We start from the raw sequence: 25,494 nt of genomic DNA, 5'->3' as shown, positions 1-25,494 counted from the left end.
GGTGGATAACCTCCCAAAAAACACAGCTTTGACATTTTGTTTGTGCGGATTATACAAACTATACAGATTATACAAAGTCTTTAGGCTAAGATAAGCTAACAATGGTAGCTGATTCAGACATGGGAATGGTATTGATTTTTTTCCTCTAACTTGGCAAGAAAGTGAGTAAACTTCTTTTTTAAGTTAGCCCATGGCTTTTAAAGCTTTTTTTTACAAACTACAATAAGACATCTACATTATTTTACCAAGTTCACCGAGTCCATCCCAAAATCTGGCACGCAAGGAAAAGTGATATTTGCACACAAGGAGCCATTTTTGGTCGATGACGTGACAGAAGAGACCAAAAGAGTGTGTGTATGGTTTAGGGTCAACTAATTGGGGTCTGCAGAGTGTGTGTGTGTCCTGTCTGTCAGTGTCTAGACTGTGCCACCGGTTGTTTTCTCAGATGTGAGGCTTTATTAAGCCCTTTACTTAAGCAAACAACCCGGCTACCATGCATGTGAGTGTGTATGCTGCTCGTACCGTCTGAATGAGAGTTGTGTTTGATGCCCCTTGTTTGTGCACTTACCTGTTTGTGATTTATTGGGATGGGAGCGAATTCTCGTTAGCTAAAATAATCAGGATTTATGAGTCTCTCTGTGCTGTAAGTGGCGGGCCAGAGGCTTTGCCCCACATAGACGCACACAGCCGGGCTAATTGAGTTTGGTCATTACTGTCTCGTTCTTCTATCAAGGGCTCATTCAGCCGGTCATCCATCACACCACACATAAACACACACTCAATAAAAAACAGTTTGTGCATTTTACTTTTCTTCTTTCTGCACACAGCCTTTGAACACTCTTTCTCAAGGTTTGTCTGGTGGGCATCTTTGTTTTGTTTTTTGTGTTGCCATATACCTGCATGCACACACATCCTGATGTCCACCCTGACGTCTCTCGCCTGTCCTCTGTGATATTTTTGCCTTTATTACCCACACTCGATTGTCTTCTTCTTTTATCTTTGGTTGTTGCACACACTGTGTGACTGAGTGTCTCTAGCAGGGATTGGGAGTGTGTGTGTGTGTGTGTGTGTGTATGTATGTGTGTGTGTGTAATCCTGTACAATACCCTCTCGAATGCAAATGGATAAGTACCCCCATCTCATCATTCTAGAGGGAAAAACAGAAGGAGAGGGAAAATGAGACGGACAGACGAATGCAACAGACATACATACCAAACACAGCTGAGCGATAGAGATGCATACAAATGTACAGCGAGTCGACGGCGGGGAGTGAGAGATGGAGTGAAGGAGGAGGGGGAGGAAAGCGCTTGGTAAATGGGTCAGGCCTGTCTGCCATCCCAGGCACATACACACAGTTTGCAGCCCCCAGAGAGAGACCCAGACTGTACAACATGCTGCTGAGAGGAGAGACGACAGGAGGAGACGGAGAAGACAGAGAGGAGGGACGAGAGGAAAATGTGATGAAGTAGAAGGTTGCAGATGGATTGCAGGAAAGAGGATGGAAAGAAAGAGGGACAGATGTGTTGGCTCTGATGTGAAAGGGTCAGATCTCACAAAGACATATGTTGTCGGTTACCTCTAGTGGTATCTAGCTAGGCTGATAGTTTGGGGTTTGTCTGCCGTGATTTTGAGATGTCAGTTCGGCCACCAACGTATATTTTTTTAATGATTTGAGGAGCACAGGTGAGACTCCATTCACTGGGTAAAGTCCTGCTGTACAGGAAAGTCACTACATTGTTCCATTACTGAAGAGATTGAAAGTCAGCAGTCGGCTTATTGTACTGTTCACATATTCAACATCACTTACTGACTGTCTTCTTGTGAGATACTCATTAGTATGTTTACAGTGGCATACTTAATGGTGCCATATTTCAGAGTCTTCAGACTTCAAATTGAATCACATGACTTACACCTGAACCCTTTAAAGACTTGATGTTACACTTGAAAGCACATATTTACATATTTATTATTCATTGAATTGGGTTGGCCACAACTTGTGTGTGTGAAAGACACTATAAACACAGCTTTGAAAGGGAAATGTTAAAATGGCCAGCATTTAGAGACCAGAAATTCTTGCATATGACAAGAACATTTCCCTGAAGGACTTGGACTTGACTTTGACTTTGCTTTTACAAGACTTGAGACTTGACTTGGACTGTTCTCGAGTGACTTGAGGCTTGACTTAAAAACAGCTCTGCTCTGTTCACATCTCGTAAAAGGTAAAGGCGTTGTTGCAGTTCCAAGCTCTCAGTTTTAACTTTGAAACCATCATCAGGATGGAGTCAGGAAATAAGACAAATAAATACTAGATGCAATGTTCTATCTAACAATCAATGCTATTGTTGAATAGAGCACTGCTCAGCTGTAGTGTCACACAACTGTAATTCTTGTATCCATCCATCCAATGTGACGCATTGCATTGTGGGATTGTAAACAGAAAGCAGTGTACATACAACAACCTGTTGCATAACTGTGTTGCGGATGCTACAGTACCCCCGCCCCCAGGTGCTGCCCCCTCCACATCCCAGGTAGACTACTGTCACCTGCGATATTGTTTTATTTCATTTCATTTGATCAATACTTAAATATCTTACAATATTATAATACAGGGCCCCATGGTATTTTTCCTTACATATACTGTTATTCTGTATTCATATTTTTTGACTGACACAATGTAATATTGTGCTGTTAAGATGTGTTTTACATTCTTGTGTACACCCCATACTGCTCTGCAGAGTGTGATTTTGATGATTTGTTGTGTGATATAAAGACTCGTACATGTGCTAAACCTACAGCATCAATACAATATTCCCATAGCGACTTGCCGTAAGCGTCCATCTGAACCTTTTGTTGTATGATTACAATCATTCCTTTTGTATTTTTATTAGAGAACTGAACATTTCTGAGTAACAGGTATTACAGGAGGAAGGGTAGCTGGGTTTGACCTGTGACAAAGGTCCAGTGTTAGTCTCTGACCCACGATGCTGAATGTGCTCCAACCTGCTGCTGCGCAGGCCGCACCAGTCATTTTTTATGGTACGCTGCTGCTTGATGAAAGGACACGGTGAGTTTGTTTGCTGGACTGGAACTGCATCAAAGAAAAAGAGAGAAGAAAGGAGAACGAGACGGGCTGTCACTGAAGTGAGAACTGCTCCATGGCTGCTTGGCTTGAACAGATGAAAGGGTTAATCCCATTTGACAACACACAACAATGAGTAATGACTCCAAAGCCTCCCACTCCCTCCCGTGCCTTCGTGTTGTTTCACTCGCAACTTTTTTCCTGCAGCATGGCCTTATTTGCTGTACAGCCTCTGCTACACTCTGCCTTGTTTGCCTCCATTGTATGCTCAGCAGCCTGCTGCTTACCGTCTGTGTGTGCCTAGGTAAACACGTTTTGGGAATAGCAGCAAATCAATCACAGGCGTCACGCTAAAATGTTTCTCCCCTGAGGCCCTGCAGTGCTGCGGTATCAGGTGGAAGGGTTCCACTTCCTGTCTTTGTGGGCAGGTTCCTGGCCGAGGGGGACAATCTCCCTATTGGCCCCCGGTGGGTTGAGCATACAACCCATGGGCGACACTACCTGTTCCACCACAGCCCCGGACGGCGCCACTCTGGGCCCTGTGGAAGGGTGTGTGTATGTGTTAGTATGCATCGTGTGTTTATGAGTAACAAGGAAGTTGATTTCTGCGGCCGAGAATAGAGCTACACCAACATTATTTGCAGAAATAGGATTACAGAAATATAGCCTACAGTAGATGTGGTGTCAAATTCTGATTGATTTTGATGAGACTGTACTGCATGGCTGTAAGTCATGAAGAAGGGTGCATGTCAGTAAGCACACACATACACTTGCACAGGATGAGTGTTCCTCAGTGAGCTGTACAGATTTTAAATTTAATCTGTCTTGTCCACGCTGTGGGTGACCTTCCCATTCAGAACTGAGGAGTGTTCCAGAAAGCCAATACAGCCACCGTGATTTCATTCTCACAGAGCCAGACAGTGACGAGCCAGGAGAGAGATCCAAAGAGACAGAAAGGAGTGAGATGCCTAACTCAGATTCTTTGCACATTCCTCATTCCTTTTTTGGCCTTGTGTGTGATTCTAAAGGTGGCACAGAGAGACAGGATCAAAATCTTGATTGGTCATTAGCCCAGCATTACACGAAAATTAGATATTTCAAGTTTAATAATATTATCTATTTCTGATGCTCGTTTGTCTTCCTCAAACTTGAAGAGAAATCAAGGCGTCAGTATGCTTCAGTGGAGAAGTGCTTTCTGACATCTGAATTGGTGGGGCTGTGTCCAACAACTTCTGTAACTTTCCGAACCCTACAATCTGGCAACTGTGCTTTCTTCATGCAGCGAATGTCCAAGTTGAGTAGGCAGGGGTTTAACTTCTCTTCCAAGCTCTCTCTCTCATTGTCACTCTTTCATGTGTACAACCAAATGCATCTTTGAGGAGAAACAGTCCGAAAGCGTGCGGCATTATTCCCCTTTGTACGATTAACTGTGTCTTGCCCCTCTTTATGATGACAGGCTTTCCAACCCACCTTTGTGTGTGGCCACTCGTACCAGCTGTAAACATTTTTGCCTTTAGATGTGGTTGGATGACACTTGATATAAACTAGTTAGTTTCAGGCATACCCCCCCCCCACTTGAAAGCATTCAAAATACAATGCAAAAGAGAATCTGACACGCTCTGTGGCACATTCACACCAGCGTGGCCCTAGAAAAACACATCGTCAGAACTCCCACCTTGGCAAGGAACAGCCTCGCCACAGATGGCTTTCTCAACAACAGCACACTGAGACAAAAGTTCACTTTTACCACTGTGGGTGGAATGAGGAGGATGGATAAATCGGCATCAAATCAAAGGCCCAAAAGATGAGATAAATGCATTAAAAGCAAAGATTATCAAAGCAGTGCTGCAGTGCGTAAAGGGCAAAGGGGGGCATATTGTAATAGAGTGCTGTGCTGAAGACAAAATGGTAGATTTTGATCCACATTACTGTTTAACATCTTTGGTTCTGTTCTGTTTCAAGGACAAAGGAGTATCACATTACACAACAGCGTATAATGCTTAAATAGAAAGTCACAAATTGAAAGAGGATTAAATAAGTATAAATCCATTCAAGGTCACATAAAAGTGAGAATAAAGTGAGAACTCTCGAAAGCAATAATCTCCCATCAGACTAGCAGGCTAATGGGGCCCAAACTATTTCAGTCCTGACTAAACAAAGCAGAGACAGCCCCTTAATGAGTACCAGTCACCACACGACAGCAGCGCCTTCACTCTGAAATCATTTCTACATGCTTGATAGTCTTAACTGTGTCTGACTCACCTTGAACTCGGAGTGATGTAATCACAATTATTGTTTCTGCCTCTTGGACAATTTATTGTTGTTTCTGCTTCTGATGCAGGTTCCTCAAATATACTTAATATTACATTGCCAGTATTTCTATGTCTTTGGGGTTTTTTGTGTTTGTTGAAGCTTTGTAATAATGTGTGAAATAGATAGGTTGTTTCAAGTAAAAGATATTTGTGGTGCCTATGACTTCAGACCTGCATGATGAAACTAGAACTTTGCCCAGCAGAATTATTTTGCACGTCGCTGCTAAATATCTGGCTAGAGATGTGGTTTATTGGTGAACTACTGTAGCTGGGGGACACGCACAGGTCAAGACATACTATAGCTAATTATAACAATGGAGACTGCCCATTGTTCCAAAACCCAAATAGTCCAAAAATGTCCCATTGAACTAAAAGCCCATTTTTACGACAGCCTGTTATTCCAAAAACAAAAGCCGACTACTCCAAAGGCCTGTTTTCTGAAAATATACACTGCCCTTGGAGGTTTTTGTCCTTAATATCTTGGTCTATTTGGACATGCAGAAAAGGGCAGGTAAACTTTGTTGTCATGGTAACAATAATACCCACATGGTTAACGTTGTGAAAAGGTCACTGATTGGTTAGAGTTAGGAAAATGTTGGGTTAAAATAAGTATGTAAGTCAGTTGAGTTAGTAATACCAGGGTGTGTTTTCAGACCAATGGTTGTTTCTTTTTGGAATAGCAAGACATTTTTCACACTGGGGTTTCAGAATAATAGGCCATCAGAACAATGGCATAGCCCCATAACAATAGCTTCTGGAGCTTCTTTCTATTTACTTTGTACTGTGCGTTTACTCGAGGATTGTAAATGATCTATTTCAAGAGCTTTACTGAAGAAGGAAAAATAGTTCTCCGAGCTAATGCACTTGTGCTTGCTAAGTATTATTTAGAAAGCTTCTTAGTTTGGTCGCTAACAAGACAATGGTTTACAGTTTACTCAAACAAAGTATTTGTACCATTAACTCCTGTTTGCAACCCATTCCTCTATTGTGAAGCAGTGTATACACTTACAGAGTGGGGTTAAATGTAAGTGGATGGTGTAATACAGCCAATAACCTACAATTGCTTCCTCCATTGTGGACTATCCGTTCCCTCAAAGGTCAGCGCTGTCAAGACAGCTTGCTATTGGTCAATAGTGTACATTTGCTAGTCAGAGTTCTCGAACACGAAAAACGTATGCGGTTTGTCTTTGCCCCTGCAAGCAAATTGCAATGTTTCCATTGAAATGAATTGATTTAATCATGAAACAATGCTGTTTTTAATCATGGTGAGAAGTATTCTCCTGTATTCCAAGAAGATTATTGTTCAGTTCTTATAATTCGTCTTAACAGAGGTGCCAGGGGAAATAATGGATGAAGAACCAAATGGCAAAAAGAATGAAGGAGATGAATAAAGGGAAAGTTAAAGTGAGAAATAAAAAGATGGAATAATGGCACAGCTCTGCATGGCTTGTTTCACCCCCCTAAAATAAATTCTGATGCTCTTTTCTATTGTTGATGCCAATGAGAGGCGCCATGGGTATAAGATCAATAAGTCTCAATTCTACCAGTGAGCTTGGCTTTACAGCAGAAATCTATAGCACTGTTTTGAATTATTATTACAAATCCATTGCTCTTGTTTTTCCCTGTCCCTGCTAAAAGGGGTGGGGAGGTTGTCCAAACAATGAGAGTAAATCAATGGCTACCGCAAACAAAGCACGCCCTGCTGCGCCCCCAACATAGGTCAAACCAAAGAAATGCAGTATTATGATTAGTATGATTCAATAGTTCCTTCTCTGTTTGCTCCTCGGAGAAGTTTACACTCTGAGTAGAGGAAGAGATGGAGGGATGTTTCCATCTATCTTTCAAGAGGTAATGAAGTCATCATCCCCCGATAGATGTGTCCTGACCCTGTCATCCCCCGATGGTGAGTCATCTGCCTGTTGCTCTGGTCACAAGCCACACACTCACGTAAGTGTATTTTCCCAAACAGACAGATGTAGATGCTCATGCAGTGCTCCACACACACACACACACACACACACACACACACACACACACACACACACACACACACACACACACACACTCAAACCCTCTCTCAACACCATCCCTGCTCCCACATCCCCTCTTCTTCTTTTATCCCACTGTTTACAGCCCCATCATAACAAATCACTGTTATTAGACATAACACCATTAACATCGATATACACACTGTGCTAATATCGCTGGTAAATTAAGAGCATAGGAAGGTGATGTTGAACATGCATGTCCAAACACACACCGGACCTAACACTGCACACATGTTGCCTTGATAATGGGAGCATGAAAAGAGTTGGACTTTATGTAAACTTAACTGACTTAAAGAAATTATGCTCATGTGGATAGAGCCTGTTTGTGGGTATCAGTATACCTGGGGGCTTCTTTAAAGTCTATTTTTCCTCTTTTGGGGGAGACTAGCTGCCACTGCACCCTCTAGCCCCTGCACTGAGCTAACACATCCCCATCTTGTGTCAAAATATCTCCCCTCTTTTTTTGTGTGTGTTTTGAGTTAAAGGACCAGTGTGTAGGATTTAGTGGCATCTAGTAGTTAAGTTGCAGATGTAACTAACTGAATATTACTTGCGTCTGTATTTGACGATCTGGGAATGAGAATGTGTCGTAGTAGAATCTATGGTGGCTTCGAAACTCGTGAAAAACGCACATAGCAGACTCCAAGGACCAAGGCTCTGTGTAACAGACAATCTGGCACACTCAGGTTAGTTATGCTTTGGGCTGTCAGAGATACTCAGGTTGGAGTTTGGGTAGGGTTGGTTTGGGGTTTAGGTCAGTGGAGTTTAAGGAAAAGATTGGCCAGTCTCTGAAAGAACAGAGATGAAACTGATATCAACTGCCCCCCCCCCAACAGCAAACAAGCTGACCCCTAAAATGTCACTGTAAAGGAGCAGTGATACTGGGTTTAGTAATGGTAGATTTAAGTTGAAAATGTTCACATGATGATATTGATAAATATATACTTATTGTTATTATGTATCTTGACATGACAAATAATTAGTAAATTATGTAATTTAATAAAGTTTATTTTATGGATTTTATGGGTCTAAACACCTTTTTTTTTTGCTCATGTGCCACAACTGTGGTCTTAATATGGAGATACGTAAAAGGAGCTATTTCAGTAACAGTATGACATCATTTCAAATTAATTTGTTTCACTATGATTTTTTTCATCTAACTTCACCTATCCCTCACTTCTATGAAAAAATCTCATAGTAAAGAAAAAAACTAATTTCTATGGAAACATAACTTAGCAAGTAAACACATGAATGACTGGTTGAGCCACCCACACTCAGTGATTCTCAAGATCAAGTATTCATTGAGTGTCCTTACCGCTGCGCTTAGTACTTGTGTATTTTGAGCTAAATTTAAAAATAAATTAATATTGCTGTTGAATTCATGTATATATATAAGAGTCAAAGCTAACCTTAACCTAGACCTTGATAGCTGCCATTTATCTGCAATATTAGTAAAAATTAGACTTCTACAACATGCCTTTACTGCAGCAGCTTTATGTATTAAGACCTTGTATTACAGTATAAACAGGTTCCAGATTAAATCTTCATGACTAAATATCCTGATTATATGTATTACAGACTCCAATGCTTAAAATTCAAATTCATAGAAGTTTATTTTTTTATGTGGGAGAGACATTAGTGACCATAGTTGCAGAAACACATACTGAATGTCAGATACGCAGTTTTACTCAGTAAGGCGATACTGGCCAACACCGAGCAGATCTAGCAGTGCGCATAGACCCACAGACAGGGATTCTGGGAAAGCTTAAGAAGCGGAGGACAGCTGAAGTCTCTGTTTGACAGATGCCCTGGCTCTCAGAGGAACCGAATTAAATAGTTGACATAGTTTGGATGGAAGACTTTCATGCCCTTCTCACTCACTCACTCTCTCTCACACACACACACTCTGTTTCCCAGAGCAAGCTGTCTGACAGAACATAAACACGTATTAGCCGTATCATCTCTCATCGACACTTAATGCCACAGCGCCGGGTGTTAACACGCCACAAGCCGTGCTAATGCACTGTGGCAAGCGCAGTTTTAAGTAGAACCATTAATGTACATACTTGTTACATTCATAGACACACACACGAGTTATGCACGAAAATGTGTAAAAACTACAGCCCCAGAATAAACAGAAAAACGTAAGAGCAGACCTCGGGGACATGGACTCATGGTATCTTGTATGGTTTACTAATAGAAGAATGGATATCATATAATAAAATTTTTTTACCCCCATATAAAGATATAATAATTTTATTTTTTTTTTTTTTTTTTTTTTTTTTTTAATTTTTTTTTTTTTTTTTTTTTTTTTTTTTTAATAATTTTTTTTTTTTTTTTTTTTTTTTTTTTTTTTTTTTTTTTTTTTAAAATAATATACAGTATATCAGTGTAGCTGAGCTGCTTCCTCCAGATGGCTACAGTGTGTGTCTATGCTTTCTAATCCTATTTCCCCGTGTCCATGGTGCCTGTTTAATCACACAGTAACTGGAGGGGAAGGGTTTCACAAGTTTTTGTCCACACACATGCACACACACCTTCCACACCCAATTTATCTATGGCTCAGATGGCTAAGTACCTCGGTAACCACATGATACACTATCATGGGTTTATGGACATGTATCTTTTCAGCTGGGATCAAAAGGCGTGTTAGTGTGAGTGAGAGCAGTGTGTGAGAGTGTGTGTGCGCATGTTCCAGCTGCAGTGGTAACTCAGCCTTGTCAAGTTATGATGGAATCTATAATTGATAAACCTCAATAGCTGCCACTTCAATTTTATTTTGCGATAAGAACCAAGACAGACTTTTTCTTTTTCTGTTTTTTTGGCCTCTCATACCTGAACGTACAGTTTTAGATTTCTGCCGGCGTGGTTATCAGCTGATACACTTTGCTCGCCAACCCTCTTTCTATTTCTCTCCCCTTCCTTTACTCACTCTCTCTCCTGCCTCTTTGTCTTTGTTGACCTTGCTGAATTCCTCCTCCGATCTAGTCTCTTTTCTAATCTCGCAGCTTCTTTCTCTATCGATTGTCCCTCTCTTTCAATTTCTTTCTCCCTTTGTCCCACTTCTGCTATAACTATATTTGCTGACAGTTTTTCATCGCTGTATTTACACAGTTAACATTTTTATTTCTATCTTCCCACCACCATCTTCCCGATCACTGGGTCTTATTGGTGTTAATTGGATGATTTCATGATGGGATACAGCTGACCATAGCGCTTTGATCCCAATCTGCCTTCATGAACTTTTGCTGTATGGAGGCAAGAAAACACTGATTATTTAGTATCCGTAGATGTTTTGAAGTGTTCTCGGTCTCATAAATGATTCTTCTTCTCTAATTTGTGTTTGCTCATGCTTCTACTGAAAAAAATGTCCAACCTTAGCAAGACTTCTGGTATGGAGTTAAAGACTTGATCATATAGAAAGTTTAATCATTCACTTGCTTTCAGCGCCAGATTTAAGTGTGCCAAGTTTTTTTGTGAAGTATTTTTAGATCAGAGTAGATCTTGTATATTGTGTGCTGTCAGGCAAACACAGTTTTGTAACAATATTCAATATATTTAAAGGACATTTCTGACTCTAGACACCAGGTATAAATCTTATTTTTACTTTGTTTTACTTCATAACTTGTACAAGTGATGTAGAAGTGTACTCCAGGGTGGGGCAGTACACTGTGACATCACTGTGAGGTGTGTTTACAGGTGCAGCAGTGAAACAGGCTTTTAAGAAACGGGGCGATTGAGACACTCTTTGAAGTGGGTGTGTTGGAAAAAGGTTGTTTAAGGTATTTTCTCACACCAATCAGAATTTAATCAAAATCAGAATTTGATAACTGTTGTTGACCCTACAGTCAATCGAATTAGATTAAACTGAACAAAGCCGATTTTTGTAAGCAGACTTTTGTTTTTGAGTGTTAAAGTTTTTGAAATTAAATACCAAGTCAACCAAAAACATACTGAACTTCATCTGGAAGACAAGTGCTGCCCAGTGTGTGCGTTTTAAGTGATACAAAAGTAAAAACTTAATCATGAGTTCAGTATTACAGTTTCCTACATTACTGATGATCAGTTTTAGTCCTCTTTATTAACAACATGCACTATCAATCCTCTCTGCCCACAGCTTGTTTTGGTGTACCATAAACAGATACAACATTTAGCCACTCAGGATGTTTTGTGCCCCCAGTGGCCGATACATGTAAATTTGGACAAAACTCCAAGAGGTATTATTACAGCACACCTGCTGTTACTACCAGTAACCACATGTATCGCAAAATCAATTTAGGTATTGTTTTATCAGGAAAAATGCATTAATATTAACTGCTTATTAGGTTGTATGTCAATAGAGGAGCAATATATATAATTTAACACACATAGTAGTGTACCCTTTGGTTTGTGAGTCTGTATGTTTGATTATTTGACACACAGGCAGTCCTCGCGTTGACTGACTTGTTAACCTTCCGTAGGCCCCTGCTGATCTCAAGAGAATTGCTTATAGAAAGTTGGAGGTAGTAATTATAAGTTTGCCCTCCACTCCATATAAAGTTGCAGGTCTAGTTGGTCCAGTCATCTCTGATGGAGAGATAAAAGAGGAGGGAGGGAGGGAGGAGAAAGGCTTGATCTCAGCATACAGGAGAAATAGATGACTAACCAAATAGGAGGGCCCAGCCAGCCGTGACCACAATCAATGGGCTTTCTCTAAGTGTCTTCGATTTAGACTCACACTCCTCTCTCCACTGCAATCTCTTTCTCAATCTCTCTCTCTTTTATCTATATATATATATATATATATATATATATATATATATGTTTATATACCTTCATGGCTCTTTCTTTCACTCAGTCTCTCTCTCTCTTTAACTTTCTCCTTTAATTTCCTTCCTGTTTGTCTCACTTCTGTTACTGTCTTCTTCCTACTCTCTCTCTCCTGCCTTCTTTTCTCTTTTCCTGCCTCATCATCCTTCTCTCCCTTAGTCATTTTCTCCCTTTCCCATATAACATAATTCTTTTCTTTCTTTCTCTTTTTCCTGTTTTTTCTCTCTCCTTTCCTCCCTTTGTTGCATTTAATTTTTCTGCCCTCCTCCCCTTTGAGCTCTTTACTCCTCTTTCCCCTCTCTATCGTTATCATTCCTTTTTCTTTTCAGTTTCCGTCTCTCTCTCCTGTACTTCTTTTCTTCTTTCTCCCGCTCCCTTCATTCACCCCTCTCCCTTCTTTGCCTTCCTCGCACATTTCCCCCTCTCTTCTCCTCCCCTCTCTCTCTCTGCAGACCCCCCTCACCCCCATCCTGAGCTGGTATTGATTGAGTCCTCACAGCTTCATTAGGATTCTCCCATTCACCTTGTTGGATGCAGCCCCGGGGCAGTGATCCAGTGGGGCTCTTGAGAGAAGCACGCTCGGGTTACACGTCAACTCTTCCCATATTTCACTTTTAGCGGACTTACTTTTGCTTATCTGCTCATTCCAGGCTGCTGAAAGAGTGCTTCAAGGATGTTTCCGCCTCACCCCCCATCCTGGGGTTTACTGTCATGAAGATGTGTCACAGGAAAACTGAGGTGAAGACTTAATTTAGGCATGTGTGTGTATGTGTGTGTGTGTTGGGGGGTGCTTTACATCCAGTGTGCTTCAACCAAGTTCAAATATTTTTTTTTTCTTTTCACTCATCTGTTCTATTCTCTGACCTTTAGACCCAAACTTCCAATCTAAATATAGACACAAGGTGATACATTTTGATTAAGAAAAAGAACACATGAGGTTGTTTGTCTGTGTCTGTGGACACATCCGACTACAGAGACCACCTTTGAACAGAGACAGGTGGTAGGACCTTCCTCCTACATGACCAGCTGTTATCACATGACCAAAATGATATACTTAGGTCACGTGACAATAATTAAACCATATCTATGACAAATCCATTCCTTGAGAAATGCCATGAGGTGTGGTTGAAAGCTTTGCGAACAACAAGTAAGTTGGACCTTGTTTTGAACCTGATTCCTATATATAAAAAAACAAATGCTATTAAATGTTGGCTGTAGAATGTGTTATTGTTGGTGCAGCAGGTGAGAAGAGGTCTTTCAGTTATTCATGTAAATCCCTCTTTAAAACACATAGCACATGTTCTTTGGAATTTCATGCATCTTTCAGTCACGCTGCTGCTGGTGTTGGTATTCTCTCTCTAATAGGGTCTGTTCTAGAGGCCCACATTTCGGATTGTGTCTGGCTTTGCTCTGGTCCCTGTTGGATTGGATTCTTTTTCTTTTTTTTACATGAAGTTGTAAGCGTTTCTGTAAGTTTTTCCGCGGGTCTGTTGGAAGCATTATATTCTGTCCACCTGTCGAGGTGTCCGCGAGCAAGGCACACTAAATCAAAATAATCTGCGTGTACGTGGGTAAAAAGATGCAAGTTGCTCTGGACTAAAGTATCAATTAGTGCAATGTGAAAAAGTTTTTTTCAGTTTTTGGCCCATGTGTTTTATTGGCACAGCCATTTACTGTATAAGTACAGCTCTGCCAATGGCTGTTATACTACGGTCAGTGTACGTTGCTGCTCCAACGAGTTTTCGTTTAGAAAATAAAAGTCAGACAACAAAAAAACAACCCGTTTTGTTCCACATATTTATAAATGGAATAAAGGGTTTAGTAATTTTGATTACATAAGCCTAAAGTTTTACTAGTAGATATTATATATTTTATTTAAATGTACTTGAATTAACTAGAAATCAAAATAAAAAAGGGACAATTCATTTTGAAAGGCTCAATTACATAATGGTAAGATATAAAAATGATAGCATATCTCCTGTTAGTGAAAGCCCTCGTGCCCAATATAGCAGCACATTAACAATCTTTACGGTATCTCTTCTATAGCTCACATGATTCCTACATGGAAACTATTTTCAGTATGACGTCTACATACTTACTGGGCACTTAACAGCAGGGAGGATAACAACACTCTCCCTGTCTTAACACTTAATCCAAATATAACTCTCTATTACCGCTGTTTTGGTGAATTCCCTCATTTTCCCTCTCGTTGTGTTTCGGCCTTGAGCTTTTTCATCCTCTCAGCTAATGTTGCAGCCAGACCATTTGTCACGACTTTGCCTAAATATGTCAGTAAGCGGCAGAGTGACACAAAGCAGAAGCAGGGGAGAGAGTGTCAGTCGTGTGGGAGTCCGACATAGAGAAAGCAGAGACCCCCATGACCAGGATACACCCACTGATAACACACTGATAACTCATACATACGAAGATACACCTTAAATGCTATCACATAGTTCCATTAAGAAATTCATACACATACAAACGTTCCTGTCAAGTGACGAAGAGATGACATATTCCCACATAAAAATATTATTGCTCTGGATTTCTGTGAAATTACTCAATTTCAGCCTCTGGCTCAAGACATTACACAGACCCTGTGTTTGAGATGTGTATTTGATATGTGCAACTGTATGTTTTCACTGGGCAGCTGCCGTCTTCCTTCATGTGCTCTGTAAACCACAGGATGATATATTGTGCTGCTGATGCATTTGTATGTAGAAATAGTTAGGGGACTCTGGTTTGAGCCCATGCACAATGCATAGAGAAAGTTGAGGGAATGGTGCTGACAAAATGCTGAACGGCCATACTGTAAATGCTAATTTCTTGTATATTTCTCATGAGTCAGTCATGCATTTACATACTGTATGTAATCATTGTTTGTTTTTTTTTGTTTTTTTTGCTGAGACAAACTCTTAAGGTAAACAGACCAGTCAGTGGGGTCATGATGCTAAAGCTGTTTATTTAAGTTTTTTTTTAAACCCTTTATTTATTCAGAATATTGGTTTTTATTAATTTATTCTTTAACTTATTTGTTTACTTTGAAGGGACTGTGCACATTAAAACTGTGAGACTGTGAAAAGAGAAAGCCAAAAGGTCCCTGGGTAAATATTCCATGCAACCGAAAAAAGTAAATGAAATCTTAAAGCTGCACTAATCAAAGTTTTTCATTGAAACAAAGGATTATATCACTATATGTAATGTGACAGGGACAAACCCACAGATAATTCTAATAATTCTGTAGTTTTCCTCTGCCCTCTGAGCTTTTTAGCTTGTTTTAGTGTTTTCGTTTTCAGGCCCGCTCACTCAGCTCTTCACCCTGGTTTCCAGCTGAAGCAGGCTCTCATAAACCCACTGCACACTGCCTATCCAGCAACAGACAGAACACAGACAAAGTTTGCAAAACATGACTCCAAATAAATGCTGTTGCTGTGTAAATGGGGAGTGGTGTTATGCAGCATATACACAGGTATACAGAATATAGCCACTTATTCATCCGTCAGCATTGATGGACATCATTCAGTAATGTTCTGCAAGCGGAATCGACATAGTTGTCCAGATTTCATGAGTAGATAGAGTAAGGAATAAGCAATACTCATTGATTTCATGAAGTTCTTTTTCATTTCATAATGATCCTTACTGCCTGGAGTCAAGCAACAAAGTGACAATGTGCAAAAACTGTCCTTTTTTGGGTTAAATAAATATGCAAGAGTAGTCTTACATGTCACTGTTTATGAACACAGTGTGTTTATCCTTCATTGTACAGGGTTCTTTTAAAAAATGATATTAAATTACTATATATACCCACTTCTCCAGGCACCACTCACAAACTATAAATAGGCAACTGTTTGCTAAAACACCACTAATTTGTTTATGGTGATATCAGATGCTTTCTTTTGCTTGTTCTGCCAAAGAAAAGTGGCCAAAAAGTTATTATGCATACAGACCACTAATAAAACACAATTTTAACCCAGGTAAAGACAAGACGTGACAGGACTACATTATGCAGCATTATCAAGCATACAATAAGCTAAATAAATGATAGAAGCATCTAAAATGAACACAAATCACACTCGATAAAGACATAATACAACCACAATCAAAAGCACATATTATTACAATGGTAAGAAAATAACAAAGGTATATAGACATAGACACTCATAACACAAAACTATGTATTTTTCATTGATAAGATAACACTACTGGTGATAACACATCAATGGGTCATGTAGCCTTCATCTTTACTTCACCAGTCTGTGTGGATTAAAAAAGGTGTAAGCGTCTCTTAAGGTCTAAACTCTGAGGTCTTTTCATTCCAACAAGAATAAAATGTGAAAACACTGATCCTTTGTGCTTTCTTTTTTTTTTTGGAATGAAAATGACCAAATGTAAAAGATACTATCATCTTTTCTGTCTAAACACATTGGTATCTGCCTTCTAAACCCATATCGCTCAAACCCTTGTGTGTCTACATGTTCCCAGACATGTGTATGTGCGTATATGAAGTGATGTTTAGTGTTAAGTGCCTTTCTGTACCGCCCCCCCCTCTACTCCTCCACCCGCCCTTCCTCATTGCTGTAGGGAGTGTAGGGGAGTTGGGAGGGCTGGTTCAGTTCTCCAGCAGACACCCTGTTTATTTAGCCTGACATTCCTCCACTGCTCCCCGAATGGTAGAACCCACTACTCTGCCTAGTCTCATCCTGACTCATGTCTGCCCCGTCAGTACCAATGACATCTGAAATATATATATGTGTGTGTGTGTGTGTGTGTGTGTGTGTGTGTGTGTGTGTTGTGAGAGGGTGCTCACTTGGTGTATAGAGGAGCATATGTGTAGGAATACTGTCTGTCTCCATGTAAAACCTAATGTCTAACAGGTCATCATTACCATCGTCAAATCTCTCGTATGCTGAGGTCTTTACGAGCGTGTCGGCATCTGATGAGCGGCTGCAGAAAGCCATTACACTTGACGACAGATCGCATTTGTGAGTCGCCCTCCTTGCGATGAGCTTCACGCTGAAAGAAGAACCAAAGCGGCGGTTTGGCTGGTCTGTCCTGTCTCACCACTCTTGGAGTTTATTTACCCTTCACTTCTCATTAGGCCACTGACTTTCGCCTGTGCACGGTGGCCACTTTAGATTGTTGAGTAGCCACAGGGGCCTCTAATGACTCATTGGAGTTTCTGTCGATACTGCTCACATGTACGTCTTTATTTGCCTCTGTTTAGGATTTCCTCTAATTGATATTGAGTGCTGACTCGCATTTCAGTTAGCATGTGTTGAACTGCTTGTCACTCAAAATTAGCCGACTTTACGAGGCACCTCGAGCGCTGATGTGTGCACGGAAACACGTCCTTATGGTGCGGTTAGCGACACAATTTACGATTAATTTTCTTTACCTAGACGCTTGGCTGCGGCGGCACATTCTCTTACCCTTTTGGGTCAACTTTCCATCTCTTTTATCCCTTCTGGAAAGCTCAATAACATATTTCAGTCCCACGTTGGGTTCGGAGCCAGAGTATTGGCTTTCTCATTAGAAAAAGCTCCAACTCTGTTCCTAAAAATCCCTCTATTCATGCTTATTTATTACTGTTATGTGTGAGAAAATGTGTGTGTGGTTCAAGCGGGCATGTGATTCAAATCTGTCATGTGCTGTAGGTATGCGAGTGTGTGTCAGTGCCGCAGTGTGCATGTGTTTCTTTCTCTCCATGACCAGTTGCTTCTGGCCTGTCTCACTCGTTACCCTGTCATAACAAGCACTCCGCTGCTGTATTTCAGCCTTACATAGCCAACACACTCACACACTTACACATACAGCAAGGTCCAGCTTACACATTCTGACTTTTCCTCACCTCATTAAGCTGCAGAAGAGGAGAAGAGGCAGAAATAAGAAGCAAGAGAGCCATAGAAATGCATAAAAGAGAGACGGCGCAGGACTTTGAAAGCCTGTGTTTTAGGTTTTGTATCTTTCTGGGTCATGTTGCAGCGACGCAACCCGCTAAGTTGTCTTGTGCTTTGAAAAACACTAAGTCCAAAGTGCCAGGTCGGATCTGTCAGCCGGCCCGACAGGAGAGCGAGAGAAGGAAAAGAGGGAAAGCGAGTCGATGTGTGTATGTCAGGCAAAGTGTGTGTACGTGTTCGCTAAAACTCCCAATACCCACTCTTTTCACATACACAGCCATGCATGGATGAATGCACAGATACACACATACTGTATCATCCCTTCCACTTCTCTGTTCTCGCACACCGCTCAACCTTCAGAGACACACACACACACACACACACACTCTGTCTCTCCCAGCCAAAGATGTGATAGAGTATGTACGGTGTGTAGTGTGTGAGAAAAAGCCAAAGGCCCACTGTGATTTTACAGGGAATGCCTTTCAGCCTGGTAACTCTGTCTGCCTCTGGCTCTTTACAAGAACCGTCCGATTCCATCATGCGTGGCCCGGGACACACGAGCAGCCGCTGGATGAGAAGGCTTGGCAGCTGTCCTTCTCTGGCCGCGGACGCTCACAATGGGAATTGACTGCGGGGAATGTGATAGTGACCTTGTCTTATTACGCTAATGCAGCCTCGGCAAACACAGGATGGATAGCCTGTCCGCAATGGCTGCCGTTCAGACTGGAGAACGCTGCTAAACACATATTCTGTAAAGCTCTTTATGCGTTTTACTGTTTTTTGAGGCTCAGAGTTATAGTGTGGTTACACAGAGGCGAATAGATTTCACTTCTGTTTTTTAAAGATATGCAACACAGTCCGGTCCCAAGGTCGGCCACATGGCTTTTTCCCATTAGGTCTGTTATACTGATTGGGGGAGAGTTAAATACAACCAAGCATTCCCTAGGTTGGATAGACGTGTAACATTTTAAAGGTTAACTTCCTCTTGAGTGTCCTGCTGCTAAAAGAACAACAATCAGTGAAATCAATCCAGCCAATCATAACTGATCATGAAATTGCAATGGATATATAGTGATTTTATTGTTGTTTTTTTATTCAAGTGAAATAACAAGATCAAGAGTCGACATCTCTAATGGCTCTGTGAGGCTGTAATAAATGTCAGCATGCTAACATGCTCACTATGACAATGCTAACATTTGCTAATTAGGACAAAGTACAGCTGAGGCTGATGGGAATGGCTTGAGGTCTGTAGGTATTTGATCAGAAATTATGGTATTGGAAAGGTAGAAAATAAAGACCTAATGACTGTGCTAAAGGAAAGCCAAGGCTTTTCATCCTTGGGGATATGAATTGTATTGCCTGCCAGATTTCATGGCAATCCATCCAACAATTGTGGAGATGTTCCACTCAAAACCACATGCCATCCTCATGGTGGCGCTAGAGGAATAGTCTGGGTATCACCAAAGTCGGTGGGGTACATTCTCTGGGGAACATGAATGTACACAATTTTGTGCCAATCCATCATGAAGATGTTGAGATATTTCACCAGATAAGTGAAAAACGCTGACCTGCTGGTGGCCCTAGAGTTATTAGGATTCTTCATATGAGGACCTTGAATATGTGTACCACATTTCATGGCAATCCATCCAATCGTTTTTTGGATATTTCAGTGAAAACCACATGGTAATGATGATCTGTCAGACATCCTCTGGTCATCATGAATATCTGGACAAAATTTCAATGCAATCCATCAAGCTAGCATGTCTGAAAATATACATAAAGATATTGAGTGTGTTGCACAAAGTTTAGGCAGACAAATTCACTGTGAGACATAAATACTCTCAGGTTCAAAACTGATCATGTTCAAAACAAATGCTCTGAATTCAAACCTCACTAAAGGAGAAATCTTACTGTGGCAGCTGTGTCATTTTCTGTTGTCAGGAACTTGGTTATAGCGTTCTCGCTGTCTGACAGGAGCCCGGGTCAGCGCGGGTTGAGGCTGTAGCCCGAGGGCCAGGATGCCAATGCGAATACGTTACCTGCTTCGCCCCTGGGCTGTGCTGGCTTGACAGGTCTGGTGTGAAAACAACATATTCCCCCCATCCAGCCCACAGCTAGATAGATCCATCAACCTCAACCAGAGTTTGGTCTTGGCAGTGGCAGTGACAGACGTTTCATACTTCATCACTGTCAGTCAGAGCGGCTTTGATGGATGAAGAGCTAAATTGCTGTGATTAAATGAACTGTTAAATCATTAGGAGTGAGTAGTATGCGAACAAGTTGATAAGGGCCAGTGATGGCAGATACATGTAAATGAAAAAAAAAGACATATATGAACTATAATGGATAATAAAAAGGAAGCACAAACAAATATGACTAATAAGAAACGAGGGGTTGGCACCTCCCACCTTCGCCTCAATCCTCCCCATTGAGAATGAGAAAGTACAGGAAGCAAATCCTCTAAGATTAAACTCCACATTCTCCTTTCTCGCCATTCGCTCCCCAGGAATTCTCTGCCTCGATCCAATCACAACTACAGGAAAGAGAGGTGGTGGTGGTGGTGGTAGTTGGGGGGGTGATGGATGGCTTTTCAGCGCCATGTTTGTACAGTGCATAGCTGGAGCTGCTGATGGGAGGGGAAGCAACCAGCCGCCATGGATGAAAACAGATACGGAGAAGCGGTAATGAGAATAGTAGGCCTGCTGATTGCAACAACATTGCTGTGTGTGTGTGTGTGTGTGTGTGTGTTTGTGTGTGTAAGACGGTAAACCAGTAAATGTTTTAAGTTACTGAACATGAGATGTAGTCCTACTAGATATGTTGCTTGGCTGGAGGACACTGGTATAGGGAGGACTACAGTAAGTGAGGATGTAAGTGGTGTGTGTTCCATATTTGACTCTGGTCCAGGTTATCCATCTCTCAGCTTTGGCCAGTTGACACGTCAGTGGGGATCTAATGTCTCGGCCAGATGTCTCTGTAGCTCCTGGTGTTCACCTATACCTTTACCCTAATTTTACACTGTTTTTATTTCTTTGTCAGTTCAGCTGCTTTTAGCTTTCATTCATATCAAAATGTCAACCTAACACATTTTCATATTAACCAACATCCTTTTTACTCAAGTGATTGGTACGTTGCAATAGTTCCTCTCTTCATAAGAACCCCAGTGGTCTCACCAAGTAATGCAGCATCAAACTGGTATTATGTTAATAATAATTATATTAAGAATCGCACTATGAAATGTGAGATTTTCCAAGTTTTGTTGCATTACTCAGGGGCATTTTAGCTATGTTGAAACCTTAAATCCAACTGTTACTGTGCAACACACCATTCAGGTGCTTGACAACACATGGCAAAAATTATTTTTTACTTACCCTCTTTATTGTCATTATTAAGTAATATGCAAATGATCCAATAATCAACAAGTCATCTATCTTATAAAATGTCTCGGAAAATAGAAAAGACCACATCACAATTATTTTTGTAATTTGTGCTCTAAAATATCTGACTTGTTTATTATTAGTTTAGAATTAGTTTATTATTGGAAATTTGATTTATTAATTATTAAAATGGATTTTCTGCCAGTCAACTAATCACTTTAGCTTTAGTCTCTTCCATCATTTGTCTATAAATTACAAAATGCTTTGCTTCAAGGGTCATGTTTTTCTCTGGAAATTTGTAAGTGATTTTCCCACAGTTTTCCCAAAGTGGATAGATCAAGGTAGGTAGGTCAACACAGAAAGATCCGGTTTGAGTTGAGGCATTTCTCAGTCATTATAGTAATCTGCCAGCGCTCCACAGCACCGAAACAGAAACTGAATTGGAACCGTCACAAGCAATCCACGTAAACAATTCAGGATAGTTCATCCATTTGGTGTCCACCCAGCACCTGACACATCTTTTGTGTTGAAGTTACAAGTTTTTGTATTGTAATGAATGGAAGGAGAATGGAGCAGCAGTATCTCGGCTGAATGATAAATAAAAAGCAGCACTTAAAGAAAGTCCAAGGAAGCTTTTTTTGGCCTCTTTATTCAAATGGCAATGCATTTTGCAATTGGAGATGCAGTATGGAAACCGGATGAAAGCTCAATCAATTGCATTTCATTTTCGCCTCTTTGTTCAAATGGCAATGCATTTTGGCACTGGCAGTTCAATGTGCCAGCGACACAGCACCCGCAGTCTATTGCATTTACATTTACTTGTCACAAAGCTCTTTGATCTCAAAATTTAGATGGAAATGCAATCAGCCTCTCGTCAAGGCGGGTCTTCAGTTAGGACTTCACTTCCTTGTTCAGTGACTAACAAGTTGGGTAACAGCCGACACTTCGCTTCGGCTCTGTTCTTCTTGATCAGTAAGTTGCTCTCCAGCTCAGATAACGGTCCAGCCGCCACTTTGGAAATCACAGTCGTGCCATCCACCACGCCATTTCCTTTCCACTTGGAAGAACTGAATTATCTATTGACAAAAGGCTGTTTGCCATTGACTTTACAGTCGACTAATAATATTAGGCTTTGAATCAGAAAGTGAAATAAAAAATTCACTATCGTTCTAAACATCAAATCAACTTCACTGGCTCACCAAGCAGGTTATGACTCGGAGGTGACAGTATGAGGATGTCTACAAAGTCCAAAGATAAAAGATGACCCAAACGTCTGTATTATCGAAGAGTACACACTAAGCAGAAATGTCTATAATAATGTAGAACACTTCCAACTACAAAGAGCACAAGGAACCAAATTTTCACATTATAAAATAGAAACTAACGATGCATCTGCCGAAAATGATTCACTTGTGTTCCATAGAAAATGAATAGAGGCGACCTTTATGTTGCATTGTGCTCAGTGGGTTGCTGTGAGTAAGTGCATTAATGTAGTGTATGAGAAAACACTGGAATTGTTTGAAAATGCCATCTTGGAATATAAAGGAAATATTTTAGAAAGCTCTTGGATCCTTAGCCAAAGCTAGTTGTTCTTTTACCTTGGATCCAACTTTCCATCAAATATGATTTAAATGTGTTTTTGAAATATCCTGCTAACTCTGACAAACAAGCAAACAAAGCAAACCAAAACCCTCTTTTAAAACCTATAATCAACCAGATCCCTCAAAAGCCAGAAACTGCATCTGACTATCTTCCTGTCTAGCCAGGAAACAGAGGTAGAGGACGGAGAGCAAAGCGGAGAAGGAGTTGACAGTTGGGTCTTTATAGTCAGGAATAAATGAACGATCAGGGGTCGTGAGGTCAAAGCTCAAGAGGAGACGACAGGGTTTATCCACACATTTGAACGTGTTAGGGTAACCCTCAGACCATATAAAGTCCTGCATGAGCCACAAAGCTAAAACATAATGAAAAACATGCTGTTGGTGTTTTGTGGAGCCAGTTTAGGAACAGAGAGTGAGCATTTTAATTGGCCTTCAAGAAGAAACACCATGCTTTTATAAGTGTTGTTCTAAGTGTTGGCTGCTTTGTGCCTGTGTGTGTGGAGTGTATAGACTGAGGCCGGGTGGTGTATAGATGGGTTTCATATAGCGCATGCAGTCAAAACAACTTTATGAAGAGAAACAGCTATTGATCTGAGCAGCAGGCAGCCATATGATATCAATAACGACTCTATCACACACACAGAGACGCGCACACACTCTCACTCCATTCAACATGGGATCAATCAATTCTCTGCAGTGGACCACCAATTGATCACACTGTAGGGACTGATACATCCATCCCATTGTGCATGTGAGTGCGCACTGAAACATTTGATCATGCAACCATAACTCCATTATGGCACAAACCACATGCTGCCTGTCATTAATTCACAGTAATTTCATATTAACATTTGATTCATGAAAATCCATCTGTTGGTGCTGAGTTTGTGCCACAACACTTATTATGGACACAGGTCTAGCTCTATGTCAAATATACTATACATATACTTCTGAGCTTCACAAGAATTAGCTCAATAATTGCTGTTTATGGATGGATGGGAACCTTAAAGGAATATTAAATATGTAACTATTTTACCTTAAAATAACACCATTAAAATACTTTTGATTCTAAACTGACATATAACAGGGTGAATGGCATTGTCATTCCCACTCATGCGCCTGTGCACCAAATGAAAAAAAACAACAATTTTGAATGTTGTTATTGTTTTAAGGCCTTAGTAAGCTTCTAACATAGTGCTTGTCCAATGATCTAACACACCCTCTCTGATAGCAGAATCAAGGGTGGGTTGTTGTAACTTTCTAAAACAGAAAATCTAACAATTACGTCCACCAGCAATTGATTTTATGTGTGGATAATGATAAAACTGTCCAGAAACACAAGCTATTTACTGTGCAAATGTTTAAAAAAGAGACATAGATAAGACTGCTGCTAAATCATGGCAGGATTAAATGTTGACCACTCACAGGCAGAAGAGCCACTAAATGATGAGTCCCCCTCATTTCCACAATTCGTAGCCCGCAGATAGTCCCTATTTTTCTTTGCTTTCATTCACTCGTTCACAGTCTTAAAAACAGCTTCCACAAAACAAGAGCATCTATTTCAGTAAACATAAAGCTGTGATTTATTTTCTGTTTTATTCATATTTCATTGTTCTTATCAGTGCAGCCTTATGTTACACTGTACTTCCTGACAATCACCTGACACCCACAGGAAGAAATGGAAATAATCCCTCAAAAACATGTCACTATATGAGCCTTAATATCTAACGAGAGGCTGCTGCCCACATCCGTCCTCAGAAAATCCAAACATGCCACCATATTTAGTCATATTGGACTTTGTTTTGGAGCTTTGCCTGCGTTTGTATGTGATATTATCTTTTATGTCACTTGAAAAACAGTTGGAGCCATATTCTTATTTAATTCTTAGTTAACTGGGTTCATCTTAATACAGCACACAATTTACAGTTTATTCTAACTTGATGTTAACTGTAATTAACTCTGCATGCCTTGACAATTATATAGTATCATGCACTTAATTGTTGAGAGTTTTATGATTTTTAATTTTTAATTTTCATATTTAGCCTACTTACACAGGAGTGGTATCTATATCTTCTTATCTAACTTTTGGCAAGAAAGAGAATAGGTGTATTAAACATTCCACTATTCCTTTTAATTAAAGGTCCAGTGTGTAGGATTTAGTGGCATCTAGTAGTGGGGTTGCAGATTGCATCTCCCTTGCTTCACTCTCCCTTTCCATGCACGAACAAGAAACTACAGTGGCCGCAAAACATGCAAAAAACGCACATCAAACACACATCTAGAGCCAGTGTTTTCTTTGTCCCTACTGACTCCACGGAAGGTGTGGCAAAGTTATTATAGAAACTGAAACTTAACTAAAAACTAAAACTAGGTG

The sequence above is a fragment of the Dicentrarchus labrax genome, unplaced genomic scaffold (genome assembly GCF_905237075.1).
Source record: "Dicentrarchus labrax unplaced genomic scaffold, dlabrax2021, whole genome shotgun sequence".
Classification (NCBI taxonomy): domain Eukaryota; kingdom Metazoa; phylum Chordata; class Actinopteri; family Moronidae; genus Dicentrarchus; species Dicentrarchus labrax.
This window is presented reverse-complemented; position numbering follows the sequence as displayed.